An 18,318-nucleotide genomic window follows, 5' to 3' on the forward strand; every position below is an offset into this window, starting at 1 on the left:
AAGTAATACCGACTTTGTCAATAAACAACAAAATTAAGGCTCAAAGAAAAATGGTTATTCGAGGCCACATTTTTGGCGGCGATCCTATTTTATAAGGCGACTTCTGAGACAGAAAAAATGAAAATAAACTCATCGAGTTTGTTTTCTAAAGTTTTGTACACAAGTTCAGTCATTCTCTGAGGAAAATACTAATTTTTTTTAAATCTTATTCAGTCAGCTAGCAGAGTTCAAATTCAGCATTCAACTATGATAGAGCATTTCTTATAGTCATTGGCACTAGATTACTAGTCCTTGCACCTTTCAATACTCATTTTTACTTATTATTGTTGTATCTATGAAACTGAGGGATGAAAATCTCAGTGTTTGTTTCAAAAAATGTCTCTACAGGTTTCGTTGTAACGGAGAGTTTTTCGAGTAAAAAATCGCTAGAAATATTTCAAAGGAAGCAAGAGGAGTGAAAGTTTTAATCGCTGTCCTAAACTATGCACGTAAAACTGCAGAATTTCTTTTGACAATTTTTCAAATTCGTAAACGTGAATCCTTCGAAAAACGAAAGACGAAAAAATGTGTTTTATTTATTTAACGTGTGTAAATAAAAACTTTCGAAAATTCTAATAATTATTCTGCAGCGATCAGTCCCCACGTCCTTAAATAAAATTACAACCCAATTGACAGATGAATTTCCCCCAAAACAGTTCGAGGGATCTCACAAACATTCAATAAATAACGGATCAGTGTTCGCATGACGATGGCAAAGGTTCTCTGACAGAACTTTTTTTATAATCGGTCAAACAGTGTCGAAAAAAATTCTCTCGATATTTGCGTCTGTTCGAGTACCTCCAAAACGAAACACGAAAATGCTAAACAATTGAAATTTTCCTGCTAAAACGCATTTTAAAAAAGAGTCCATGGAAGTGTGTTCGGGAAAAAAAGATTCGAGTGTGATCGACATTCAAATGAAAAAAACTCTTCATTAGTTCTACGTTCAAACGAAATTGAATTTGAATGGTTCCGCGAAGCAGATTGCTCGTGAGAGCAATTTCGCTGAAAATTAATTTTTCACCGAGTGCAAGCGTCCAAAAAAAATCGATTTTTCACACAATTTATTCTAAGATCGACGAAAAACATTGGCAAATATGAAATCAGGTAAAATTTCAGTATATTTTACGATGCCTGAGACGTGGAATGATCGAGATAGAACAAGAGTAAGCCGCGTATTACCACGTCTTACACGACACGAGGTTGCTCCGAGCGCTTGCGAATAAGTCAAATCCATAATGTGTCTGTACATACGTATATTGTAAGAGAACGCCTGTAAAGTAACGCCGTTCGTGACAGCACGTACGACGGGTCTGCAGCACGGAAGGCGCGCATCTGTCACTTCAGGGATGCTGTGAGAGAAGTCGAGCCCAGGCTGTTCGTTCCCTCGCGTTTTCCTTCGCGAGTTATTGGAACGAGCGAGAGAAGCACGCCGTGCTACATTTTCATTTTCAAGCTATACGGTAACGCAGTATTTTCCGCGACACAGCGCTCTCTCCCTCCTGCAAACGAAATAACAGATAAAATAAGAGAAAAGAAAAAAACGAGGCTAAAACGAAACGTAATACGCGTGTAAATCCGGCCATTTTTTCTCTAATCTTAATTGTCACGAATCCGCACTTTCGAAGATATTCCCCATTCAATTTGGAGTGAAATACATCGATTGTCTTATTTGAAGTTGAAATATGTTTTGACGCTTCAAAAGAGACTGAAACACGAAGAGATTATGGAAATAAAGAGAATAGAAAAGTTTGAGGGCTTCAGGATGTAAATATAGACTCGTTTTTGTTAACAGGACCGAGGCAAACCGAGTTAGCTACGAAAACATTGGATTTTTATCGAGTTTAACGATCGAAAAATGAGCTGGGATTCCGGAAGCTCCTCTACGCTTCATTACTTTTTTCTTTCATTATCCATCAGTTTCTAATAAGCGTGAGTGACGTTTTTTAAGTTCATCTGTATTCTTCTCTGCTTCGGATTGCCCCGTATACTTCTATGCATGTCGATATCTATACTTTACCGAGGGAATGTCAAGTGCGGTGAAACGACGAATAATAGAAGGAGTGAGTAGAATTTCGTAATGTAGATATTTATAGTTGGAGAACGTCGAGTGTTGGGGGACGACCAATCGTATTTCCAGACGCGAATTATGTTTTTTATATGCTGTGGGAAAAAATTCTGATATTTTCATATGATTGATATGCCAAGCATCAAAAAGCTCGTTAATAATTCAATTTTCAATCTGGTCTTAATACCTTCTTCCTCCATCGCCTTATTCCATGCTGAGCTGACATAGCATACCCAGGCACATCCTCTTTCCGCACCTTTTTCTCCCCCTCCTCCTGTGCCGTTCCTTCTCGTTTTTCTTTCTTCCTCAGTTTTCATTCTCCTCGTTTCCGAGAGGCACGTACCGCGTGGCCCGCCGATTGCTTCGAAACTTGTCGTTTGACGATGGAATAAAATTGGTTTGTGGCGAACGAAAAGCTCTTCCCGCCATTTCGCTCAACGACCTTTGTTCCAGGCAAATTAATATCGGCCCAAACACAAACGTTTTATCGACTTTTCTTACTCGCTCTTCCTTCTCGGTACAAAAGTTTTACCTTTTATTGACATTTTCAAGGGTTTTTCAGGCTCACCCTGCGCCAGACAATCCTCACTGAAACGAGCAAAGAAAACGTAATTTATTAGTCGCCCAGAACGGTATTCATAAAAACGTACAATTTAACGAGAGATCGCTAACGAAAAGTGAATTATTAAATCACAGTTATCTCAACAAAAATACCAACATTGTCGAGGGATTTCATTTTGCTTTTTCCTCTTAATCATATCCCTCCATATCAAATTCCATGTGTAAGCAAAGTCTTCCAACGAGTATCAAAATTAATAATGTAAAATGGAAACAAAAAAAGTACAGCCACCCGCTAAGAACTGAGAAAATTTATTTCCTTGAATGACAAATTTCTTAGCCAAGATTCGAGAGCGAGCAACCGTAAAAAGCTATTCCTCTTGATACATTATTGAAATGATACTTGAAATTCTGTTTTTAAAAAAACTTCAGCCTCCGCACTATATATTTTGAAAGGATCAAGATAACGATGTTATTTTGAGCTCGAGGTGCTCCGCCCCACATTTGAGCAAGGAAATGGGATGGTTTTCCTTTACCGACCGAGCAGCACTCGAGGATCTCGTTTTACCGAGAGAATCTCCGCGTTATCTTGGACGGAATGAAAGACACGGAGGATTATACACGCTTGGTAAAATTTACCGCAGAAAGGTTCCTGCCGGATCAAGTAAACAGATCGACGAAAATCCCTCCGTCTGCTGAAACTCGGTATACGCGTTTTCAGTGGCTCTGCCGCGACAATGCATATACGTATACTCACCAAGTAAACACGAGACTCTTGCTAAGCCAATTGCTGGCCAGAGGCTAATTGAACACTGCATGGCTCGGTTTATCAACTTGAGAAGAGGACGGAGAACGAGCTTCTTTGCTACAAGCCACTCAACCTCTCTCTCTCTCCCTTGCAGACTCACTCTGAATTATCCGAACTAATTGGATGGACCAACTTTGAGGAACTGTCTTCCGTGCTAATGCGACAGGGAAATTATCGCGGTTTCTCCCATTTTCAACCAAATGACGAGGAGTAGACCACGTGACGAAAGTATACAACGCTGCGAACTTTCCGGAAATTGGGTTTTGCTGTCCGCACCGACATGCTGAGTGTATTCCTTCCTCGCAACTAATTAATCCTTCAGTTGATCAGCTCGAATCCAATGCTCTCAGCCAATTTTCAAAGTTATTGTGCGACTGCTCCTGAAACAAAGAATTTTTTGTATTTTCGCTGTTTTCGCGTGCTACTCCTTAACGGTTTGCTCTCTCACTCAGTGCTTTTGGGACGACTCTCGTCTTCTTTACGTTCGAAGATTGGGACCACGAAATTTGACGATTTTCATGGTGACACATTTTCGTTGACTTCGAACGACAATTTTTTGAATTTTCAACAGACTGGACACAGAGGCGCGATTCGATCCTCAAAACTATTCTTTACCAGAGCATTTTAATCCTTGGCACACCTCCACAGCGAGACACTTCGTGCACATGGGGTCACTTTGAGCCCAGGTCATTTTTCACATCGAATATCTCGGTAACTATGCGCTTTTCGGAATAAAAGGTTTAGTCACTTTTTGCAGTGAATTTATCCAACTTTGAGGCTGCAAAGTCGGATTTTCATAAAAATCTTTTTTCATTGCTCAAAAACGTGCTCAAAGTTGATGGTGCGCGTAAAAAGCACTTTTTCGGTTAAATCTCTCGTAAAAAATTAAATTTTGAGTTTTGAAAAAAATCCTTACACAGTTTTACAGACAAGGGTCCATGCTTTAAGGGAAAAATGGTCCACTTTGCAACCGTTCCAAAAAGTGTATTTATTTTGGAGTATGAAGTTGGCTATGCTCCCTACTTTTAGAGAGAAGATAACGGTTTCTTAATATCGGGGGTTTTACTTATGAGATGCTCATCTGTAGATGCTGTTCATGTGATAAAAAAATGTTGGGGTCAACCTGACCCCAGATGCACACTAAGGGTTAAATCGAAACTTTTTTTCGGCTTGACGAATTTATAGAAAATATTTTTCTGCCCAAAAATAGAATGTTAATTCGTTTATTTACGTTCCACACATTTTTTTACTGCCTTAAATTGTGAGTATAAAAAAATCGAGAGTTTTGAGGTTTTTTTTACCGTTCGATCGACAGGGAACGTGTCGCGATTTCACTACACATGAGTTGGCGTAAAGTTCGTGCTCGATGGAAAATCATTTTAATTTACCTCTGATAAAAATGTGCGGAAAACTGTGGAGCAGTTCACAGTCAAAGGTTATCGAAGGTGTCACACGTAGGACGTGTCATTGACAGATAGAGAAAAATGGCACTCGATTTGGTAATGAGTAAATTAGAGTTTTGAATCGGACTGTATTTTTATAGCCACGAAATGCGCAGACTCAATGCGCACTCGCTGTGTGTATACACAACGAAGTCGCTCGGAACGATGCGCTCTCCGCCCGACCCTTTTCTCTCCTCTGGCCGTGTCCCTCTTTGTAGAGAATCAAAAAAACCCTCTCCGCGAGTATATACGCGAAAGGAGAGAGGGATAATCCTACCAAGGTCGAGGGGAAGCCTCGAGGACTAATGCACAAGTCATTTCATGGCGAATCGACCTCAGCATGACCTTCCATTTCTTTATTCGTTTTTTTTCTTCGTTATCAGGTTCCAACGAAATATTCATCTCGGCGAATATTTTGCTGGCGAGCACTACCGCGTATGTGCATGAATTTTCTGTATCATTTTCCGGGTTGCACGATTACGTTTACTGTGCCAATCTTCGAACTGTCTTTTGATGCAGACTTTTGATAATTCATTGAATGGACTCGAAAATACCAATTTCTAGTATATAAAAAAAAATCATTTCGACAACATAACCTTTTTACTCACCTCCTTTATTGGTTTCTTAATGCCGACACTGCAGATCGAGTTGAAACTGCGCCAAGGAGACTGGAGTCATTTCCCGTGTAATTTTGAAGCATCGTGCGCTGAAAAATAGATTCAAAAACGGGGGAATCGAGAACGAACATTTCTCGATCGTACAATCTTCGTATTCCAAACAAGTATTAGAAAAAAAAACTAGCAACAAACTGTAAAAACGTTTTTCGAAGAGTACTGATGTGACGGATTGCACGTGAAAATAGTGATTTTTTGCTCAGGTTCAATAGATTCCAAGTATTCTTGCTTGACGGGGTTGAAACGAATCAATTGACAATTAGAAATGGGACAACGTGAACGTGTGCTCGAAAGATTTTATTTAATTCGGCAACTCTTTATACATGCCTTCCTAACCTCACCCGCTTCTAGAACGATCTCCATTTTTCATTTCGTTTAACGTGTATTTGGGGCTCAGACTTAAGTGCCCCTAGCGGCGACGCGAAGAACTAATCTGACTTGCTAGCAAAAGTAAAAAAATTAGGCTCATTCGCACGCATGTATCGTTGTCGATTGCACATGCATCTTTCGCTGAAGTATTTTTTGGTCCCAACACTATTTCAATCTGAAACGTTTTTTCTTCCCATTTGTACATTCATTTTCATTTTCGTGTGCATATATAGAGAAAAGCTTGCTGTATCTACATCCCGAATTTTCCATCCCCGAAAGCGTGCATCACACGGCGTCTCTACCGCGTTATTTTTCCGCCATTTTTATGTTCAGTTTTTGAGTGAAACGAAAAGCTTTTAGATGGTTATAAATTTTTACTTTTATGAACACAAAACACTAATTTCCGCTACTATTTTCTTTCGTGTCTAATATTCTCAACGTTCAAAGTGTTCTTTTGCTCTTTCATTATTTTTCCTTAACCACGTAATATCCCGACTGACGCGATCGCACAATTTCTACACTGCCTCGCAATTTTTGCTTGCCTTAAAGGTTGTTCAAATGTTTTTCATTAAATTTATTCACTAAAAAAGTTGAGCTCGTCCTTTTTCCCCGGTTTTTTTCATGAATTTCTTGTACACATAGAGATCGTTCGTTTGCCTCTTTTCCTCGTTTAGCACACTCGCCCTCGCGGTGTTTATTTCTTTTTTGTAAATCGTACAGTGAGTTGTGCATCGTCGCTCAAACGTATCGCGCCTTTGGCCGCTCTACACCTGTCCCACTCTTAGCCGTTACACGCACACTCTGTTCGCGGTGTACGTGGTGTTCATTTGTTTATGTTCGTGCGGTGAGCGCCCTTCTTGTATGCACTGGATGGCGCCGGGTGGGGAGGGACGGTCGAGGACTTGTCGGAACGTCGGAGGAACGCGCTCACGAACGAGACAGTCCTTCCGCGGGATTGCGGATGTTGTGTTGAGGATTTTTTTCGCGCTTGCGCCTGCGCGTATCTTATTCCTTTGACGCTCGTGTCTGTGGATTTTCACGTGTTATGTGTGCGCGAACTGAGCTACGAACGAGATACGCGACGTAGGAAACGCTCGAGGATAGTTTTCCAATTGAGAGCCGAGGAATTACCAACTCAAAGCACGATCAACTCTCAATCATATCGATGCACAGATACACCAAGATTACATAAAAATCTAAATTTCACGCGTAGCGTTTCTTCCGTAGTGCAAAAAATCGTGCGGTCTTTCCGAGTGTTTCGCGTCCCGTTCGCCTTCACTGTTTTCGATTATTGTCGAATTTCTACGACTCCAGTCGAAAAATACGAATGCTTGAAACGAATGCTCGCGTTTCGCGTTTCGAATAGCCGACGACGAGATCGTTCGCGTTTAAATGTTTACACGACTGCGATGCTGCTGCATACTGAATCCCGCCAAATTTAGTGTTTACCATTGACAACGTGGTTCTCGAACGCGTGGTGCTCAAATGTGACTGTGATGCTGATTGGAACGTCCGGATGCTCTCGTCCTTCGACAGCCAATCACCAATGTTTGTTATCGAGCGTCAAATGCCGTTCTAAATTCCGTACGGACAGACGCGACCACGTCCTTCCGCATTTCATATTCGTGTGTATAAATTTGAGAAAAAGCAGAGTCTTATCATCAGTACATGTGATAAGCGAAGTGAACTGGTCGTGAAAGTTATTCTTTACCGACGATATTTTAAGGGAGCAAGAGACCATTGTCCTGTGCACTGTGGTGAGTTATTTACACTTTTTTCCGCTGATATGCATGCACGATATCATAAATATGGTGAAAAAATTTTCTGTTTTATTTCTACGAAAATTGGTCAAAGCCTTAGTTTTTTATCCTTGTTTTATTATTAGTATTGTCTCGCGTGGATACGAGAATTTTGACAGTGTTTTGAAAATTCTGGTTTTTATACTGAAACGATGAGCAATTCCGTTTTGTGGCACATTTCGTGGGCATACTCACGATTACGAGAGGTTAGAAAATGACAGGTCGATATTCAACAAATTCTTCTTTGGTGCTGAAACAATAAAAGTTTCGATATAATGAGGAACACTGAATATAAAAGAGCGATGGTAAAACGACTTTGGTCAGTGCGAATGAAACTAAATCGAGAAAGGATGGAAAGAATCGTGGAAAAGAGCGAAAAATAAAAGTCGGAGAGGCAAAGAGAGTACAAAAAAATTCATCGGACGTAAATGAGAATAGAATTCATCAGAGTCGAACAAACGGACGTGTAACGAAGTTAATCATCTTCCACTGTTCGTGGGAGGGAAGCTCTCTTGCACGGCGTTAGTCAAATCAACTCGAGAATTAATTAACTTTTTTTTCCCCCTTTCTTTCGTCCCTCTTACAGAGACAAAGGGAGAGCGAAAAAGCGAAAGAGACAGAGCGAGGGAAAGTAAACAGTCGATTTTCATTTCGCGAAGGAATTTGATCGATTGTTTCAATTTATTTCCACATCAGGACTGTCCAGTCGAATATTTTTTTATATATTAAGACTTTAATATAATTTCTGCATGGAAAACGTTCCTGATTCCTCAGCTGTCTGTCACGATTTTTTTCACCTGCGTTTTTTACCCTCGAGGCGATTGAAGTTTAAAAAGCTGGAAAACAACAAACATTATTTCACTCGTGAAAATTGATGTTTTCACGGCGAATAAAGCGGGCGAACTTTTTATAAAAGTTCATTCATTCGAAATGGGCCGGAAAAAACCAACAACAAAATAATAATGGGAAAAATTTCCTGAATTAAAATCGCGAGAAAAAGTTCGAGTGTCAGTAAAAATCAACGTATTTCGTTCGGTTCCACAATGATGCGAGTTTCAGCAACAATTAAATATGCGAATTACGTTTTTACAGAGTTTTAAAAAATTGAAGAAAATTAAAGTAGAAATAAAAACCTTCCCAACGTTCTGCCTCGCTAGCTAATGCAACGCCGTAAAAACAAACATGATTAACCTTCGAAGTGTACATTTGCCTGCAGCCACATAAAGAATACATGAGGTCTGAACGACCCCTGGAGTTTATAAACTCTTGCCAAGTTGAAAGTAATCCATGCTGAGACATCGTCGAACTTTCGAGTGTTTCATTTCCAAGTATTTTTCGATGGAATAGTTCGTTCGAAGAAAAAAAAAAATACTCAAGACATGGAAAATATTTGACGAGTCTCAACGAATAATTTTTCGAGTTGGAATCAACCGCGCAGTTTTCAAACTCTCGAAAAAATTTAATCCCATAAAAAATGGATAATTCAAAAGAGTTCGAGCGAACAAAATGATTTGGTAAAAACAGAGAAAATATTTGTCTGTATTCCAATGACATAAGCCCCAACGTTTGTTCTCCCCTCCTCGAAGAACATTCGCTCCACGATTTTATATTTTACGGCATCATCGACACAACGGATCGCTGCAGCGTGCCTGAGAACTCGGTTTTTTCCACAGACAAAATAAAATACTCGTTTGAGAGTTCCCTCGACGAATTGTGGCAGATTGATTTTTACATCGTTTTTTTTTTGTTTTGTGTTATCTTTTTCTTTCTTTAACTACCCGACGTTTCCACTCGGAGAATTGTTTCTGTATGTACGCAGATATTTTTATATTGTTCATTCGTGCGAACACTGAACGCCGCACAATTACAATAATAGTACACGAAGCTCATAATTGTTCGTATATATACGCTTTCGAAATTGGCTCATTTGTGGAAAGAGACTCAAGCAATCATGCAATCTCTATCAACCTTTTTTATCTTTTTTCTAATTCCGGTTCTCTTTGCTCACGTTCGATCGGTATATCGCAGACAAAATCCACACTCGTGTATTCAATCAAGTAAGCATTCACGACTCAATAAATAATAGGCAAGAGACGAGGAAAAAACAAGTCGGATGTGATTCATAAGTGGGTATTATATAAATGAAAAAAAGCGTTTTTTTTGCCAATTTGACGTAAATTGAAAAACTGATTTTTCACTTATAATTAGAATCATCGAATTACTCGATCCCTCGAATTCTATTACAACCGTAAAAGTCTTTTTTTTCGATTTTGATGAGATTATAGCGACGAAATTCGACTCCCATCGAATGCAGTGTCGTTTTCACAGTTTACGGAATTTTATTTTCCACCACATTTATCAGATAACAGCTCAACGGTTAGAATGAATTGGTGACGATCAGTAAGATTCAAGGGATTATGAATTGTTATTTATGTTATTTATTTATGTTTTTGAAAAACTCATATTGCCGTAAAATTAAAAAAATCATAAAATTTAAACCGCTCAACCGATATTCCCCAAATTCAATACCAACCTTCTCATTGTGATAGTCTATTTATAAAAAAAAATTATTAATAAATCTTAAAATTTTCAAAAGTTAGAGCGTCGACACTTTTTTTTATGAAAATTTCAAAACGTCGTAGGATTCGTAATTTTTTACAAATTCTGACAAAATTATCAGAGAATGAAGAGCTTGTATAGATTAACATCTGTGCAATTGCATATTTAGCGTTTAGAGTTTGCATATTTAGCGAGTATTTTAATTTTGCAGTGCCATAACATACACACGCATACACATCCGGACATTTTTTCTAGATTTTTCGATGTTTTGGGACATTTTGAGCACATTTGACATTGAAAACTGGAAAAAAATGTTTCATCGTCACATAGCTTCCTCTACGAGGAAGCAAAAATGCAAGGAATCCATAGCGACGATAAAAATAAAGAGTAACCGAATCCTTAAAAGAGATATTAAAGATTGAAGTTGGAAAAATGGCAGAAGCAGAAGCTTTTCCCATATAACAGCGACTTCTCAGAGGTTAAGAATCAGTCGAAATTTCGAGTGCCCCGATTTGTGCCACCAAAAAGTACGCTCATGCCGAAGGAATACCTGAAAGTGTCGTAGTGTTGCGTGAAGATCTGGTGTTGGTGGAAAAATAAATGACGCAATGCCGGTCGGTGTAAAATGTGTAAAATAAAAAACATAATGAAGGAAAGTCCCGACGATGAATAGTCGGCCCGAAAATTAGCCCGGTGAAAAGTGACCCGGTCGCCTCGTCGTCGAACGCACGTTCGACGTGAGAAGAGGCCGAAGCGTGCTCACAAGTGCCCGAGATGTAGTCCCAAAAAATATTTGTAATCCTGCGGTAATGAATCCCGAAAAGTATATAAATCTGAAGTAGAACCTGTCCCGAATCGATATGACGCTGAAGTTTCCAACGTTGGAGTCCAACGAAATGGTCTAAAAAAACTCTCAAATAATTCCAGTAAATCTCCAATTTTGTTCCCTGCCGAATTTCCAATTCGTCATATTTCAAGCCACATCAATAATTCGTGAAATAAAAAAATAATGAATTATAAATATTTTTTTTCGTTCATTTCGTTGAACTCCAACGTTGCAAACTTCAGCGTCGTGAATCGATTCAACACAATATTTACGCCGAAAACCCGTAATTTTCCGTCGATGTGTGCCAAAAGAGAATATTTCGACGACGAAGAGCACGTCAGCACGCTGAACGACCGGATCAAGACTAATCGATTAACGAGAGTGATCGATGAGCCCGCACTTGGCGCGTGCGTCACCTCGATCTCGTCAGAACAATCGATGTATGATAATGAGGTCCCGAAATTTACGTAGCAAATCACCCTCCCGCCAAAGCCTCGCCAGTTCCTGGCCACGTAGAAATGAATTCATCAAAGTCCCTGAGACAAAAAGGTGAATGAAGTAACGTGATCCGAGCCGGCACACGCGAGTCATAGAACAAGAAGCAGCGAGTGTCGTTAAACGACCTTGACTCTGGCTAATCCTGTTGGAGTGTATTTGCATCAATATCATAAAGTTCCCGTGCGCATCTTGCGGAAACTCGGTGACGTAATGAGTATCACGTACAGTTACAGGCTCTCTTTTTTTCCGGATAATAATCCAGAGGAAGAGATATTTGTTGTGGATTTATTCTCCAGCAAGGTTCCGTTAGGGGCTTTGTCTCGAAGGCTCATTGTTCTCGGGAGGACGCGCGAGAGTATCACTTCCAGAGTATTCAGCTGGCACGATGCTGCTCTGGAGTTTGGCTCAATCATATTTTAATCCAACCTCGAGATTTAATTTCACATTAGCCTGATGGTGATTGCAATATATACAAATATTCGTAAGGCGATGAAGTGAAGCAGGAGAAAGGAGAGACGAAGAAGGAGACGATAAAGTAAAAACACCTCGCGAGCTTTCATTCTCTTCTGGTCTCAATATTCAACCCTCCCTTTCTCTGCTTTCTTATTTCTTCACCCTTTTTTCCTTCGTCTTCGTCTCTCGTTTTATGCACTTTTTCTTACTCTCACTCTTCTGCTTTCTTTGCACTTTTTCATTGTTTCCTTTCCTTTTCTTTCCTCTCCTTCCGGATCTTCATGCGGTCTATCTTTTCCTCTCTTTTTCTTTCTTCCTGCTCTTTTCTTTGGCTCCCTCTCACTTTTTCTTCCTCTCTCTCAATTCCTTCGGCTTTACCTTCCCCTCGTGTACATTCTCTCCTGAGACATCGTTCTCGCTTTCGCCTCGGGCAGTGTGCAGTACGTACCCGTTTTGGTATGCCCTCGTGGGGTTAGTTACACTGGAATTTTGCCCGTCCGACCGGTAACGATACTGGTTAATCGATGAATGTGTATATCTGTATTAAGGCCGCTCTGTTTTTCCGCGGAATTGAGCGTTTCTTTCGCCTCGGAGAGAGAGAGAGCTCGAAGGATTTCGTTCGGAGGATAAAAAGCGCTTTTGCAATGTCTCTCAAAGTTTTTTTCTCTCGGTTTATTAGATTTTTCATGAAGCATTATTTTCACTTTCTCTTCGCATTATTACGAAGCAACTAATCTCCGTTGTTTCGGCACCTGAAAATCGAGAGTTCTCGCCAGTGCGGTCGGCTAAATAAAACAACAAACCTTGATTATTCGGAGTCCGTTCGATTAGCTTTTCGCCCCTTTTTTTATTGGCTCGAGCGAGCTCGCTGGAAAAAACTGGTGACCCGAATCGCAGCGAGGGAATAAACCGCGTGACAAAAGTAAACGGGCTGTATTAATCAGTCATCCAATTAACTTGGGTTCTCTCGAGAGCCCGCGCGCCCTCGGAGGAGGAAAGCAAACTTACGCAGCTATGTGTACACGCTCGTACGTATATGCATACAAACATTCGTTGTGTATTAACGTGCTCGCAGAGCAGCTCGAGCGAAAAATCCCGTCGATCCTTCAAAGGATAGTTGCTCTCCAAAACTGGGGACTAAAGTCCTGCAACGCTTTTTTACTTTCCAATAAACTTGCCTCCACAATTTCCAATTTATTCAGAATTGCTGCAAACGCCGATAAGTTTAAGGGAGAGTGGCGCCCGGGCACGGCGTCAATACGCTTCTAACCGTGCACACTCCGTCCGTTCGAGTGTGCGAGCGACGTGGTTTCCTGATTTCACGTTCCAAGTTGACACACTCCATTGCACTAATTAACGTTGCTCCCAAATTATTACAAAGCCAGTGTATTTTTTTTCCAAGTGTGTTAAAAGTCGTCGAGCTCACGTGACCAACTCAAAATCGATGGTGGCGCCTCTTGTAGTTGAGTATGTAGAAAAACGCTCACTGTCACACGACGCTGAAGTTTCCAACGTTGGAGTCCAACGAAATGAACGAATAAAACGTTTTTAATTCACCAATTTTTTATTTCACGAATCGTTGGTGCAGCTTGAAAAACTACGAATTGCAAATTTGGCAGGGAACAAAATAGGAGAATTACTGGAATTATTGGAGAGTTTTTTTCGATCATTTCGTTGGACTCCAACGTTGGAAACTTCAGCGTCATCACTGTCACGCGCGTCAGACGCCTCGCGTGTATTTTATCCGATTTCTCAGTAAATTTTTATTGAAATCGCGACGAATAAATTTTGTGATGGGCAGCGAAGTGGTGGGAATCCGGCTCTGGTCTCTTCGCTTGTGGCAAATGTGTGTGCAATTTGTGACAAAATGATCTTTGTGACCGGCGTAAAAGGTGTCACGGCGTACGCAAACTGCTGCGTATTTTTATATCTTCATTTCGTTGGTGAGAAATATCTCTGGTGTACGAAAACGGAGCACGCCGGAATCGGTTAATTAAATCACGATTTTTTATATTTTTTATATTCGCGTAGTCGTTATATTCGCGACGACATCCGGAAGAAACGGATTTTAGTTTGATTTTTGGACACTTGGCGCTGCGTATACCATCGCTCGATGACTCTTGAGGCTTTTCGTCGTCTTTTTCTTATTTGTTAAGTTTGCTTTTATGAATGATTTCATCTTTCTCACTTAAATTTTCTATTTTGTTTTCTTTTTCAAACTTACAAAAAAAAACACTTTCTGCCCAAACGAACGAGTACGACTGTTTTCATACTTCCCTGTCGTAAAAGTTGACATTCCTTCTCGCCCACCTGCCACAGTCGTTCGTCACTCGCATCTTTAGAAGTCGTTGGGCAACAGGCTTGGAACAAGACTTCTGAGCGAATGAAATATTTTTCTTTGCGTCCCGCTCTCACTGCGAGCTTATTTCGTTATAAGTTAAAATCGTTTCTTCGATCGCAATACCTTTTGTAAGAAGCTTTCACTTTCGTGCTAATATTTATAAACATTCTCCACCGGGATTTATTTGACGGAAAGACGGTTTGTGGAATTTCGGATGATCGAGAGGCGAGGAACGTGGTCAAGATATGATTTAATAAAAATTTCATGTTCTTGGGGCTCCGCTCATCCAAAGTCCAACTTGGACGAATTCATGCGTGATAATACGAATGCACAAAACTGGATTTTTGCCGGTGTCTTGGAACTCCACAGCTGCTTCAACGGCCATGAACATACGTATGCGATTTTAGATCGCGAATTCGATATCTTGAGGTTTTTTCTTCACCGTGCGCGCCGTCTCGTCACGCAACGTTTTAAACCTCGAACTTTCGATTCAGACGCTGCTTTATATAATCCTTATAATCCTGACGGCTGCAGATCGGTATAAATTCTCTGAAATAACGTGCGCTCACCTAGGATTAAAAAATTCTTAACGCATCTCGTTATTTCGTCTGAAACACTTGCATCCTCGCAATCGCTATGATTTTCATTCCAATCTAATAACTTTAAGGAAGATCATGCGTTATTTGTGATCCAAAAACGCAACTGAACTTTTTTCCTCTTTTCTTGATGAAAGGAACGATTAAAATTTATTCTCACAATTATTCAAACTATGTGTAACTTATTTGCTGGGATTGATAAATTTTTAATATTATGAAGTGTTTTTCTTTTTTCATTCCCAAGTGATTTTCACCGGTAACAAGGCTTTCTCAAGACATCGTTGATATCTAAAAACATTTCGTTTTCTTATTCTCGTTTTTGGCTCCTTAAGTTGGTAAAAAAATGGGATTTTCGTTAATTGTTTTCTTGACGGTAGATTCTGTAATAATTTCGGGAATAAATGCGCACGGTGTTTATAAATTTCAACTCTTAAAGTCGGAATTATCGATTTCCATTAGATTTAGGTGAACTTTCTTAAACAATGGCACTGTTTAATATGAAAAAGTGACGTCAACTGGAGAAGTTTTTTTGATCAAGATTTTACAGCTTAAGGTCCAACATTCAAATAACAGAGAAACATTGGAAAAAAGCTGCATAAAAAAAACACAAAAACGTGACCGCTTATTTCTTGTCTAAAGAAATATAAAAATTCTTAAAAATCCGAAAGGCTCGTCCTGAATTATCAAAACAGTAAATTCTGCGTGCGTTGGAGTCACGTTGAGCGTCTGAAAAATAAAAATATTTAAGCAACAGTCTAATTTTGCGCCTACATCATTCTCGCCTTGTTTCGGCTGCAGAATTTGGTTGATTAAATTTAGAAAAATACGGTGTGCAAATAAGAATGTAAACGAGTTCAAGATTTTTCATAATTTTAACATGAATGAATTTAACATAATTTCATATCTCTCTAAAATTGCCCATCTCTGATTCAAGGTAAAAGCCAACCTGCAAGATGAATTTAGTAGTATAAAAATGTTTCACTGAATAAAAAATTCCGCTGTGCCGATAGCGAAGTCTACCTCTTCTCTTTTTCGCTCCGTCGCTCCTGCTCCCTCGATCTTTCAACCCGAGAGCCGGTTTTTATTTCCACGGATGACGAAGTGCCCGTTTTCGCTCATGTATATATTCCATATCTCTGTATGTATGAAAAACATACGTGACCACGTGTACCGCGTGCAGAGCTGCTGAGAAAGAGGGCTCTTGAGAGCGAGGGGGAGAGAAAGCAATTGGCAGTCATCGCAGCAGTCAACTTTTTGGTGAAAAAATATTTCCTGATTAGGGATGAATACTCCCTCATTATGGGTATTCCCAAGGGTTTTTTTTATAATAAAAAAAAAAAAAAAACATTCATTCCCTGTTCATATATAAGTGCGTCCTAGTTATGCAAATTTTTTCATGACGCTGAAGTTTGCAACGTTGGAGTCGAACGAAATAATTTAAAAAAGATTCTCCAATAATTCCAGTAATTCTGAAATTGTGTTACCTGCCTAATTTGCAATTTGTATTTTTTCAGTCTACACCAATGATTCGTGGAATAAAAAAAATGGTGAATTTCAAATGGCATTTTCGTTAATTTCGTTGGACTGCAACGTTGCAAACTTTTTCATTTTTTTAAATTGAAAAAATTTTTTCCTCATCCATTGAAAAGTTTCAGTTTCAAAGAACAATACAAATGATCGATTCTAAGTTTCTTTAAGGAGTTTCGGTACAAAAGTCAAAATATTAAGAAATTGATCAAATTTGGTGATAATGTTCTTCAACATCAAGTGCGAAAACACAAATTTTTTCAAAATTTTCTTCTACTTAGTTATCGAGTAATTACGCATTAAAGCAGATTTCTTATGCCCGGAATGTATACCTATATATATGGAAACGCTATGCTTATACACGTGAACTTTAGTGATCAATTACTCGATAACTGTGTAGAAGAAAAATCTTAAAAAATTTGTATTGTCAAATTTGGCACTAAAGAATATGTTCACCAAATTTTATAAAATTCTGAACTTTTTGAAATTTTTTATGCTTTTAGCATGGTTTAGCATGGCAACATTGTATCGCCTGTACCGAAACTCCTTAACTCCAAATTTTTAGGAAACAGTGCCAATAACGTTGTGGGTTGGGAAACGAAGTGGTGAAGGACGTCAAGACACGAGCTGGGGAGATCGGAAGTAGGGTGTGGCGAAATATCTCAATAAAGAGCGTGTGACAGCGATCAATGCACATCGCTACTCAAAAGTGTCGTCCGCAGCACAGTGCCAGCGGATTTTAGTTGGGTTTATTCTAACACGACACTGCGCGGTGTTGTTTTCTTTTGAATCGCTGGTTGTATCAGGATGTTTACGACTTGAAATGACAATCTGAGGAGGCAACTCGATGCTTTGATCAAGCTACACGTCAAAACATGCTCTTTCTCTCGAGACGCACAAACGCGATTATTTTACTCGCAGCAATGAATGAAACGACGCTTGTTCAAATTGAAGGAAAAGTGAAGGAGCGAGGAGAAAAATTCTTAAGATTTTGGAACATTAAAAGATTCTTCGAGCAGACGAGATAATCGTGCACAATCGCAGGGCCTCGGGATCTCCTCGAGAGTCTTCCGAAAGTACCGAAGAGCTTCTCGTATAACGGTGAAAGAGATTCTGAACGCGCGATCAGGCCGAAAGGTTTAACGGATATCGTCGCCAGAGAATATCGCCTAGCAACGAAAGCTGATAGCTCCTACCGACGAATCGATAGAGAAGCACACCGGCTATATAACGCAAACGGTGCGTTCCTCAACGCCGTGCACTATATACCGTAACGCGATATGTCGAATTGCATTCCGTTATAAATATCGCTCTGTCTCGATCCCTCGCTCTTTATTAAGGCGGCTTCAGTGTACGTTCGAAGGTTTCTTATGAAAAGGGCATATTTTCTTGATCACACTGTAAACTGTATCGTTTTTCATCATCAGAGAATACCAACGAATTTCCAATAAAACATTGACGCGCACGAGCAAATGCGAATCCGTAGGTGGAAGAAAATCTTGGTAATCGTCACATTTTTCAAGTAATCAAGGTAGTTCATACACGAAACGATTTTCTTAAGAAAGTCTTCTAATTTACGCAAAGTTTAAATGAATAGCCGACTGATCCGCATATCAAATTTTGAAGGGTTCGTCTTATTCGTTATTTAGATAAACGTGCTTAAATATATAAAAATATATAAAATCATTCATCTCGATAACGAATGAACGCTTCTTACGAAGTTTGTGAAAAACTTACACAATAACAATGAAGTATATAATG

General features: G+C 39.5%; 1 protein-coding gene and 1 long non-coding RNA gene across 2 annotated transcripts in view; one reads left to right on the top strand and one right to left on the bottom strand.

The window, feature by feature from the left end:
• Positions 1-1,135: 1,135 nt before the first annotated feature.
• On the bottom strand, positions 1,136-5,762 carry LOC122418949 (uncharacterized). The gene is made up of 5 exons (XR_006262777.1): positions 5,524-5,762; positions 3,423-3,853; positions 2,295-2,695; positions 2,060-2,217; positions 1,136-1,541 (listed from the first exon to the last, which is right to left on the bottom strand). It is a non-coding gene; the product is annotated as an uncharacterized lncRNA (long non-coding RNA).
• Positions 5,763-6,820: 1,058 nt separating this feature from the next.
• The window catches only part of alpha-Man-IIb (alpha-Mannosidase class II b), a 176,558-nt gene continuing 165,060 nt past the window's right edge, over positions 6,821-18,318 (top strand). The window contains exon 1 of the mRNA XM_043433123.1: positions 6,821-7,715. The gene's annotated coding sequence lies outside the window, so the exon portion shown is untranslated. The remainder of the gene's footprint in view (positions 7,716-18,318) is intronic.

This window comes from Venturia canescens, chromosome 1 (genome assembly GCF_019457755.1).
Source record: "Venturia canescens isolate UGA chromosome 1, ASM1945775v1, whole genome shotgun sequence".
Classification (NCBI taxonomy): Eukaryota; Metazoa; Arthropoda; class Insecta; order Hymenoptera; family Ichneumonidae; genus Venturia; species Venturia canescens.